This window comes from Pongo abelii, chromosome 5 (genome assembly GCF_028885655.2).
Source record: "Pongo abelii isolate AG06213 chromosome 5, NHGRI_mPonAbe1-v2.0_pri, whole genome shotgun sequence".
Classification (NCBI taxonomy): Eukaryota; Metazoa; Chordata; class Mammalia; order Primates; family Hominidae; genus Pongo; species Pongo abelii.
Genome location: NC_071990.2, coordinates 17,545,882 through 17,557,604, shown reverse-complemented (window position 1 = coordinate 17,557,604; position 11,723 = coordinate 17,545,882). Strand labels below are relative to the sequence as shown.

At 41.1% G+C, this 11,723-nt stretch overlaps 1 pseudogene; it reads right to left on the bottom strand.

Annotated features, from left to right (window-relative positions):
• Positions 1–2,615: 2,615 nt before the first annotated feature.
• LOC103890819 (small ubiquitin-related modifier 2-like) lies at positions 2,616–3,215 on the bottom strand (annotated as a pseudogene).
• Positions 3,216–11,723: the final 8,508 nt, after the last annotated feature.

Here is an 11,723-nt window from a genome sequence, read left to right as displayed (position 1 = left end):
TGGGTGGCATTCCCTGAGAAGTTTCGTGGGGTGAGAGGTGAAAGGCTGACTGATGGGGGAATGGAAGTGAGAAAGTAGAAATAATAATTGCATTCTAATCTTTAAGGAGTTTTTTTTTTTTTTTTTGGAAGAGAAGCTGTTAAAGAAGTAGCGAACTATTTTTAACCAAGCTTGAACCCATGGTTTGATAGGGTGACCTAAAAGAGAGTTCCTGAAAGTTGGGCAGCCAAATTTTATTGTTTTATTATTTTTTTATGTTTTATTGTTTTATTATGAATTTCTCTAATTTTTAGTGAGATAAACTTACTTTTAGTTTATCAACATATTTCAACTATTCTTACTAGTCATATATGGCAAACCTACCCCAAGATGTCACATTGGTCTTTAAAGTGTTTCCTTCAGAATAAGGTTCATCTGATTTGATACATTGATAGGAAGCAAATTGTAAAAAATAAAGCCACTACGGAAGACTTCTTTTGTAAATAAGATGCCCAAGCACCAAATCAATGATTACATTGAAAAATAACTTGATTTTGGTACCAGCTTTTGGAAATACACATAAAATAGGCTTTCTCTTCTCTAGCCTAACGTGGATTGAATTGCTATACTGTGTAATGATTTTCTGCCCCCTAATGGTTGTTCAAAAGCATTAAGAAATTTGTCATCTGCTTGAAAACATTTTCTATTATAAGAAAATATTTTCTTTATAGCACATTTTAAATTTTATTTCAGGAATTCGAAATGACTTAGAAATGTGTCATCATTCACAAGAGGCCCATGTTACTCTTAAAAATAGGCCGATCTCATAAAATAACTGCGAACCTCATTATATAATGTGAACAGACAGGATTTTAGGCAACCAGTAGGTGGAGGAATTTCCAAAGCTAAGAACACCACAGGCTCCAAACCCAACTTCAGAGCATGAGGGCCTTAAAGTAATCTGTTCAGCCTTCTCCGCTTTATACTAATAAAAGACTGTGGAGCAGCTCTGAGATATATGCTCATGGAAGTACATCGCCCATGATATTCTGGCAAAAGGAAAGACTAGTTTAGGTTAGGATTGGATTTTACTTGTGAAATATGAGATTGGGGCCAAGAGAAAGCATTGCTTTGGGTATGGGTAGCATGAGATTAAAAAACTGAAAATAAGTCGAGTGTGTGAAGAAAATGACTGTGACATACGGGACGAAGGAAGCCAACAAGAGAGTGCCGTGGGTAGATGCTAGAAAGGGTGACATCATGCAGAAAGGTCAGGGAGGGAGGCTGAGTTTGGCTTTGGTCCAGTCAGCAATAGAAGGCTCTTATGAAAGACAAACGCAAATATTTGTAAAATATAAAGTGTTGGTACAAACAAATACAAAAAAACATTGAGTTGCTTCTGCTGCTCCTTCCTTTTTAGCCCTGGAAACAATGAATCCAGAGGGAACAGCCACAGATGCTCCTGAGCACCCGTCAGTTTAGGCCTTCTGTGCCTAACACAATTTCTTCCCTTAGAATTTGACCCTTGCCTGTGTCACCCACCACTCATCCCAGACCTCCTCCTGACCTCCCTGCAAGGTGGAGCCCACCAGCCTGATCGCTGATCTTCCCCTCCCCGTTAAGACTTACTCTATTACATCATCTTATTGACATTAAGTGGAGACCCAACGCCTGGCCAGTATGAAGTTGTACACACGCAGGACATCAACTGAAAGTTCAAATAAACCTCATCAAATTCCCACTCACCCTGGCTCCCCTTTCTCTATTTTTTAATTAAAATTTTTTTGTATTATTCCTATTCTATCTTATTTTCCTGCAAACAGAGGCTCCCCTTCTTCTTGCACTCAAAAAAAAAAAATTCCACAATTCTCCTGGTTTCTTCTTCATTTTCTCTTTTCATAGGCCTATATACTCTTCCATGTTTAATATCCTGGTTCATTTTATTCTTACTAACCATGAGAACTTATCTTCTTTTTTATTTAATAGACTGTCCTCACTCTTGATCAATTTTATGCACTTAAATACGCCATGTCATGTTTTTGCACATCAGACTGGAAAAATATACTAAGATAGGTGGTATCCAGAGTTGACGAGGTTTGGAGAAACAGGTTCAGTCATTCGTGGAAGTATAAGCTTAGACATCTTTTTGGAAGGATAATTAGGCAGCATCCACCCAAATTCAGAATATCTGAGCCTTGTGAATCCTTAATCCTCCTTTTAGAAATCTACCTTACAGAAATACGAGCACTAGAGTAGAGCAATGCAAGTCAAGCATATTTCCTGTAGGATTATCTACAAAAACAAAACAAAGAAAATAAATGAGACAGCCAACAAAAACTCGAAACCAGAATTATAGTACAATTTTTTTTTTCATTTAAAACAAGAAGTTTAAACAACAAGATGCTTAACTTAAAGGGAAAACTAGGATTTGTTTTGTTTTAGAGTAATTTATCCCTACTTAAAGACAAATTGCCCTACATGTAACAGCTACATACAAAAAAGTATAAAATTGTCCTTGGTTTTACAATGATAAATGAAAAACATTAAAATTCTCCAACTGAACAAGGTATGCAAGGATTTTTATTATTTTTTTTGTTAAAACAGTGAGAGCAAAATAACTTACTGGAATATAAGAAGAGCCCAATGAGCATGCCACTAATGGAGAAAATGGGGTATTTTCACAGAATCAGTATTTTTCCCCATCCCGTCTCCACTTGATGTCAATCAAAACATACCATTGGCTGCGTGGTTAAAAAAAAAAAAAAACGCAGTATGCTTGTGCACATGCACCAGTTACTTTATGTACAAATAAAGAAATGTGAAAGGGGGAAATGAAAGAATAGAGAAAGCTATACTGTAGTAGTCACGATGTGGTGGAACCAAATTGCAGTTTTCTAATTATAAGTGCAGTCTTGGTCTTTAAAGTTAGAATTCTGGAGTAAAGAACCAGGTTCTCTTTTCAGCAAACACCTCCTGTCTGCTGTTGGAACACACCAATTGTATCTTCATCCTCCATTTCCAACTGTGCAGGTGTATCTATTTCATTGATGGGTTGCCCATCAGAATCTGATTTGCCTCATTGACAATCCCTATCATTCACAATAGGCTTTAATTAGTTTACTAAGTGGTGCATGCCTCTTAAAGTACACCCCCGAACCTCCCAGCCCCACCCCCTTCGAATTAATATGATCATTGTTCTCAGTCTCGACTCCTTCCTAGGGCTTTTCGTAGGCCATGGGAAGCGCTGAAGTCCTCAGCTGTCTCTTCATAAAGCAGGTATCAGGTCCGTACCGAATTGTGTCTCAAATTTCTGAGTTCTTGGTCTCACCAACTTCAAGAATGAAGCCACACACCCTAGCGCTATTACAGTTCTTAAAGGCGGTGTGTCCAGAGTCTGTTCCTTCTGACGTTCAGATGTGTTTAGAGTTTCTTCCTTCTGGTGGGTTCGTGGTCTCGGTCGCTCAGGAGTGAAACTACAGGCTTTCGCGGTGAGTTTTACAGCTCTTAAGGCGGCGTGTCTGGAGTTTTTTCCTTTTTCCCGGTGGGTTCTGGTCTGGATGGCTAACAAAAGTGAAACTACAGATCTTCGCAGTGAGTGTCACAGCTCATAAAGGCAGTATTGCCCTGAAAAGTGAACAATAACAAGATTTATGGCAAAAAGCAAAACAACATAAGTCTCCACAGCACGAAAGCAGACCCTAACCTGTTACCACTGCTGGCTCGGGCAGCCTGCTTTTATTCTCTTATCTGGCCTCACCCACATCCTGCTGATTGGTCCATTTTACAGAGAGCCAATTGGTCTGTTTACAGAGAGCTGATTGGTTTGTTTTGACAGGGTACTGATTGGTGCATTTACAATCCCTGAGCTAGACACAAAAGTTCTACAGGCCCCACTAGATTAGCTAGATACAGAGTGTGGACTGGTGTATTTACCAACCCTGAGCTAGATACAGAGTGCTGATTGGTGCATTCACAATCCCTTAGCTAGACATAAAGATTCTCCAAGTCCCCACCAGATTAACTAGATACAGAGTGCCGATTGGTGCATTCACAAACCCTGAGCTAGACACAAGGTGCTGATTGGTGTGTTTACAAACCTCAAGCTAGATACAGAGTGCTGATTGGTGTATTTACAATCCCTTAGCTAGACATAAAGATTCTCCAAGTCCCCACCAGACTCAGGAGCCTAGCTGGCTTCACCCAGTGGATCCCGCAGGGGGGCCGCAGGTGGAGCTGCCTGCCAGTCAGAAGCTGCGCACCCGCACTCCTCAGCTCTTCGGCGGTCGATGGGACTGGGCGCCCTGGAGCAGGGGGCGGCGATCGTCAGGGAGGCAGCTAAGGCCCCGCGAGAAATCGAGCACAGCAGCTGCTGGCCCAGGTGCTAAGCCTCTCACTACCCAGGCCGGCGGGGCCGGCCAGCAGCTCCGACTCCTGGGCCGGCCGAGCCCACGCCCACCCGGAACTCGCGCTGGCCCGCAAGTGCCGCGGGCAGCCCCGGTTCCCGCCGGCGCCTCTCCCTCCACGCCTCTGCCTCCACACCTCCCCGCAAGCTGAAGGAGCCGGTTTCCGTCTTGACTAGCCCAGAAAGGGGCTTCCACAGTGCAGCGGCGGGCTGAAGGGGCTCCTGAAGCACGGGGAGAGCGGGCGCCAAGGCCGAGGCGGCGCCGAGAAAGAGCGAGGGCTGCGAGGCTGCCAGCACGCTGTCACCTCTCAGAATGTGCATACAAGCAGCACCAAGAGCGGCAGAGAAAGCAATAGTACAATTTCTCAATAAATCCAAAAGCTAGTTCTTTGAAAAAATAAAATATATATGTATATATATATACAGGCCGGGCACGGTGGCTCACGCCTGTAATCCCAGCATTTTGGGAGGCCGGAGGCGGGCGGATCACGAGGTCAGGAGATGGAGACCGTCCTGGCTAACACGGTGAAACCCCGTCTCTACTAAAAATACAAAAAATTAGCCGGGCGTGGTGGCGGGCACCTGTAGTCCCAGCTACTCTGGCGGCTGAGGCAGGCGAATGGCGTGAACCCCGGAGGCGGAGCTTGCAGTGAGCTGAGATCGCGCCACTGCACTCCAGCCTGGGCGACAGAGCCAGACTTGGTCTCAAAAAAAAAAAAAAAGAAAAAACAAAAAACCAAAACAAACAAACATATATATATATATATACACATATATATAGCGTGTGAAAGTCTGGCAATGTTAATTAAGAAAAAAAGTTATTACTATAGACATTAAGAATGAGAAATTGTATTGAAAATACTGAAACACCGGGCACGGTGGCTCATGCCTGTAATCCCAGCACTTTGAGAGGCCGAGGCGGGCGGATCACGAGGTCAGGAGATCGAGACCACGTTGAAACCCCGTCTCTACTAAAAATACAAAAAATTAGCCCGGTGCGGTGGCAGGCACCTGTAGTCCTAGCTACTCGGGAGGCTGAGGCAGGAGAATGGCGTGAACCTGGGAGGCGGAGTTTGCAGTAAGCTGAGATCGTGCCACTGCACTCCAGCCTGGGTGACAGAGTGAAACTCCGTCTCAAAAAAAAAAAAAAAGAAAAAGAAAATATTGAAACAATTTTTTGAAAATAAAATGAAGTTGATGTTCAAGTTCATTCCAACAACTCTGAAAACCCAGAGAAAATAGGTTATTTCCTAGGAAAATGACAAATTGCCAAAACTGACTTAAAGACAAAAACCTAAAGACATTTATAACCACTAAAAAAATTAAAAAATCAAAATACTTGTCAAAAACAATTAACTTTTTTTTCCGTTATTTTTAAATTATAATTTCATAGCTTTATTATTTGAGTTTTGAGACAATGCCTATATAATATTTGTATTTTGGAATTTGAGACATTAATTTTGAACTGTTGCATGATGAATTTTTAAATATGTTCCATAAGATATTGGAAAAATGGGCTGGGCATGGTGGCTCATGCCTGTAATCCCACCACTTTGGGAGGCCCAGGTGGGTGGATCACCTGACGTCAGGAGTTTGAGACCAGCCTGGCCAACATGGTGAAACCCCATCTCTACTAAAAATACAAAAAATTAGGCGAGTGTAGTGGCGAATGCCTGTAATCCATGCTACTCGGGAGGCTGAGGCAGGAGAATCGCTTGAACCCAGCCTGGGCAATAGAGCAAGACTCTGTCTCAACAAAGAGAAAAAAAAGATATTGGAAAAATGGTTTATATAATAATTGGAACTTTCTAGCTAATCTTTAAAAACCAGAATATTCCTTGTTTGTCTACCTATCATCTATTTATAATTATAAAAGTAATCCAAGCTTATTATAACAAATTTAAACCACAAAAAAAGACAATTATGTTTGCACCTCAAAGGATTACCACTCACTGTTAAGTCAGTACATATCTTTCCACATTCTTCACTGCTTTTTCAAACATAAAAAATAAACTTTGAATGTTTTAATTCTTTAATGTTTGCTTAATTATAATTAATTTATTTTTCCTGTATTCCTTGATTATGTTTCATTTCCTTTCCCTAAGTTTTTGGCTGGAATGCTTATCATTCTATAATCTTTTGTCACTAAATTATTATTGTAGTACCCACCTCTCTTCTTTGAATCAAGATTTATTTAAAAGAGTAAACTTTTTCGATGCCTGCATAACTTTGGTTAATTTTTTCTTCTGTTAGCTCTATTGTCTTGCACTCAGAGACTGGCCCATGTAATATTTACTTTTCAGACTCCAAGATTTTCACTTTATCAAATACAGGATTAAGTCCATAAGACAATGGAAAAACAAGTATATTCTGTTTTTAGAGTTCCAATAATCTTTCAAATCAATCTGAATTATATAATTCTGATTTCTTGTATTGTAGTCCATTTTTTTCTGCCTAGTCAATCTGTCAAAGACAGAAATATATATGATAGCACACTACTTATATATTTTTAAAAATCCATCTTTTTGCATTTTTAATGGTTAATATACTTAATATATTAACAGCTAATATATTTTCATGAAAAACAATTCAACACTGGCAGGTAGGATTCTAAGATGGTCTCTAAAATTCCTGGTGGCTAGTATACATTCCACATAATAATCCCCTCTTCTTGAGTGTGAGAGAAATCTGAGAATCTGGGTGGCTGTGAGTCCCATGATTAAGTTATGTTATATGGAAAAGTTGAAGGGATTTTGCAGATATAACTAAGGTTCTGAATCAATCAATTTTAAGTTGATCAAATGATAGATTATCCTGAGTGGGCCTGACCAAATCAAGTGAGACCTTTAAAAGAGTGTTGGAAGGTCAGAAATGGAAGGGGTTAGAGAGATTTGAAGTGAGAGAGAGCCCCATGCTGGCCTTGCAGAAGCAAACAGCCACGTTGAGACTGCCTGTGGGAGGGGCCGTGTGGCAAGGGCTTGCACACGGCTTCCAGGAGCTAAAAGTGATCCCAGCCAATATCCAGCAAGAAAGCAGACACCCCAGTCCTACAATCTCAAGGAACTGACTTTTACTAATGTAGGATACAGTAAATTCCTCTTCAAAGTTTAGCCTGTTAACTTCCTTTAAAATTCAAGAGGAAGAAAAATTGTTAAGTACAATGAATTCTGAGTTCCTCTTCAAAGAACCAATATGTCAGTATGTTCAGCTTCCCTGTCCTTTGTTCTCCATTTTAAAGTTTAACGTCCTCATTCTTTACCCTCCTAGCCTCTATCACCTGTTCTGTCTTTAGGGATCCTTAGTCATGTGCTCTGTCCTTAGCCATCCTTAGTCACCTGTGCTGTCCTTAGGCATCCTTAGTAACCTGTTCTGTAACCGTCCCTCCCACCGAAACTACTCACCCCACCATTCTAGCTGGTACCCTTGCTCTCTTTAAAATAGCCAATCAGAATTAGCTTAGACTGTATGGTCCAACCCTAGCCAATAGGGGAAAGAGGCAGCAGTAGGGGCTAGCTGCATGCTTTAGGAATAAGACTCCCTTCCCCTCCCTTGTCTGGTGTGCTCTTGCCATTGCTCTATCCATGAGATGCACCCTTCTATAGAAGTAAATTGCCTTGCTGAGAAAACTTGCCTGAGTGCTATTTTCACTTGGTGGCACCAAGCATTTACTTCCAATACTAGTGACTTGAATGAGCTTGGAAGAGGATCCTAAACCCTAGATGAGTAGATGAGAACACACCTTAGCTGGCATCTCGATTTAATTTCAATTTTGTGAGATCCTAATAGTAACCAATACTTTTATAAGCATGCAACTACACTGGGCCCAGACTTCTGACCTACGGAAACTATGAGATAATAAATGAGTAATGTTTCAAGCTGCTAAGTTTGTAGTATTGTGTCATGCAGCAAGAGAACACAAATACAAACATATAAAGACTTCTGAGAGTTATATTTTTGGTGTTAATTAGATCCTTCATGATTATAAAATAACCTCTATTGTTCTGTTTAATATATTTGCTTTACAGATTTTAATATTTTTGTTATTATACATATTACTAATATTGTGATTTCTGTTTTCTTGGTGTTTGCTTTCATTTATTATCCCTTTGCCATCCTTTTAGTTCTAAAGTTGTGAGATACTTCTAGAAATAGTATATATATACATACATATTTGTTTAATTGAATTTTTTGTATTTTCATTATATAATTTGTCACATTTTATTTATTGGTATCTCTTTTGATCTTAATTTTTCATCTTGTGCTGTTATTTCTGTATCTTATTCTTTGTTCTGTTATTTTCTGTACTTTGGTATATAACTATATTTTTGTTTTCTCTTTTTCAGTGACTTTAGAAAGTATGCATTTAAACCTTGTTTTTAGGAATAAAAAAATTTACATTTTTCTAAAGGATTCTTCTACTTGTGTATTTTTTTCAAGGCAGGGACTAGGGCTCTTGTCCCCTTGTACCCTTAGTACCAATCACATAGAAATGTTTAAAAAATGTTTGATTGGCCGAGCATGGTGGCTCATGCCTGTAATCCCAGCACTTTGAGAGGCCAACACAGGTGGATGGCTTGAGGCCAGGAGTTCAAAACCAGCCTGGGCAACATGGTAAAACCCTGTCTCTACAAAAAATACAAAAATTAGCCAGGTGTGGTCCCAGCTTCTTGGGAGGCTGAGGCAGGAGGATCACTTGAGCCTGGGAGGTGGAGGTTGCAGTGAGCTGAGATTGCACCATTGCACTCCAGCCTGGGTGACACAGCAAGACTGTCTCAAAATAAATAAATAAATAAATAAATAAATACAAAACATTTGGTTTGCTGAATTGAAATCACTAGGTTCTAAGCAATTGTGCTGGTAGGTAGCTTTTACCATTTTTTTTTCAAATAAGCATTTAAAAATATTATTTGATTTTTCTCTTTGGGTTATATCATTTTCATGTTGGTTTTAAACCATATTCTTCATGTATACTCTCTTGAAACAGACACCTGTAATCTGAGACAAAAAATAAAAATAACTTGATGGACTAGAATGTAATTACCTTCTTCCGATTTTTTTTCTTTTTCTTTTTTTTTGAGAAGGAGTCTTGCTCTGTTGCCCAGGCTGGAGCAAAGTGGTACAATCTCAGTTTACTGCAGCCTCCACCTCCTGGGTTCAGGGGATTCTCCTGACTCAGCCTCCTGTGTAGCTGGGATTACAGGTGCATGCCACCATGCCTGGCTAACGTTTGTATTTTTAGTAGAGACGGGGTTTCAGCATGTTGGTCAGGCTGGTCTCGAACTCCTGACCTCAAGTGATCCATCCAGGTTGACCTCCCAAAGTGCTGGGATTACAGGCGTAAGCCACCGTGCCTGGCACTTTTTTTTTTTTTTTTTTTTTTAGAGATAGGATTCAGTCTGTTGCCCAGGCTGGAATGAAGTGACTCAATCATAGCTTATTGCAGCAACCTCTTGGCTTTAAATGATCTACCTGCCTTGGTCTCCCAAAGTGCTGGGATTATAGGTATGAGCCACCGTGCCTGGCGACAATCTGTTTTTCTGATACATACTCACCTTACTTAATAATATATTGTGCACATTTTTCCAAGTTCTTGGAAGGAAGATATTTCTGGTAATGGAACCAGTAAATCAGAGGGTGCATGATACATAAATCCAAATTTGTAATCACTTAAGTACATTGTAAGTTTATTTCTCATGTAAGTACCCAGGACGAGTACAGGTCAATGAATGGCTCTATTCCATACTGTGATTCAGAGACTGAGGCTCTTTCTAACTTGTTATTCTTGCATAACCAGAGTATACTGTCATCTGCATGATTTAGGCTGGTTGCCATGCCTAGGATCTGGCTAGTAGAAGGGAAAGGGAACATAGAGAAAATATACTGTCTTAAATTACTAAGTCCTGAAGTGAGATTTACCACATTACTTAACACTCACATTCCTTCAAGGAGGATATAGTCACATGGCCATCCAACTGCAAGAGAGGCTGGGAAATGATAAGAAGGGGAGACTAGATTTTGGTACACAGTTTTGTTATATATTTGTTTAATTTCATATGTGAAAAAAATTTTAACACATTAATCTCATTGTAAAAGAATTGTCTTTGAAGGTATCACAGGCACTTGTCAAATGGGCACACCTCTAGTTAGTGGCAGATCCAGAATGGAAACAGATATTTTGACACTAATGGCAAAGCTCTTTCTTTTTTTTTTTTTTCTTTTTTGAGACAAAGTCTCACTTTGTTGCTCAGGCTGGAGTGCAGTGGTGTGATCTCAGCTCACTTCAACCTCCCCCTCCCAGGTTCAAGCGAGTCTCCTGCCTCAGCCTCCCCAGTAGCTGGGATTACAGACGTGTGCCACCATGCCCAGCTAATTTTTGTATTTTTAGTAGAGATGGGGTTTCACCATGTTGGCCAGGCTGGTCTTGAGCTCCTGACCTCGTGATCTGTCCACCTTGTCCTCCCAAAGTGCTGGGATTACAGGCGTGAGCCACTGCACCCAGCCAGCAAAGCTCTTTCTAATGAATGATATGGACAGGAGGTTGGGAAATACTAAGCAGAAAAGGGCAGTGTCATGGACAAAGCCCCATCCTCAAACCTGGACCTGCAGCCCAAAGTGAAAAAATGCATTCCTGTTTTCCAGCTCGAAATGTTGCCTTTTCCAAAACCACCCTGGCCCACTCCATCCCCCATCCTGTACCCATAAAAAGCCAGGCTCCATTGGCAGAGAGGCAGAGAAGGAGAGAAGGAACAGCCAGACGTTGGAGACAAGAGAAGAAGCAGCTGGACATCAGAGAGAAGCAGCTTGACTTTACAGGGATGGCTTAATGGACAGACCTTGGAGAAGAGTTTGACCAGGGATGGCCAAACTCCAGGGGAAGACCACCTTCCCACTCCATTCCCTTTCTAGCTCCCCATCCAGCTGAGAGCCACTTCTACCACTCAATAAAATCCTCCATATTCACCACCCCTCAATTCATTCATGTGACCTTATTCTTCCTGGATGATGGACAAGGACCCGGGTGTGGGTACAAGAGGTTGTCACACTGACCCTCCACTGAGCTGTGTAACACTTAAGCCAACCATGGATGGCAAAGCTAAGAGAGTGCACTCTAACACATGCCCTCTGGGGCCTTGGGGTTGGCAGGCAACCCCTAGATGCTACCATGGGCTCTCATGGAGTTCTGCTCCTGCTGGTTGCCCAGAAGCACTTGTCCTGGCCGCTGTACCCACTTGCCTGCATGCTCCCACTTCTGTAAGGGGTTGAGAGCTATAGTCTGAGTCCCACGAAGGGGTCAAGGGATCGATCCTGTTTCATTAATGGAAGGCTTACTTTACTTTTTTAA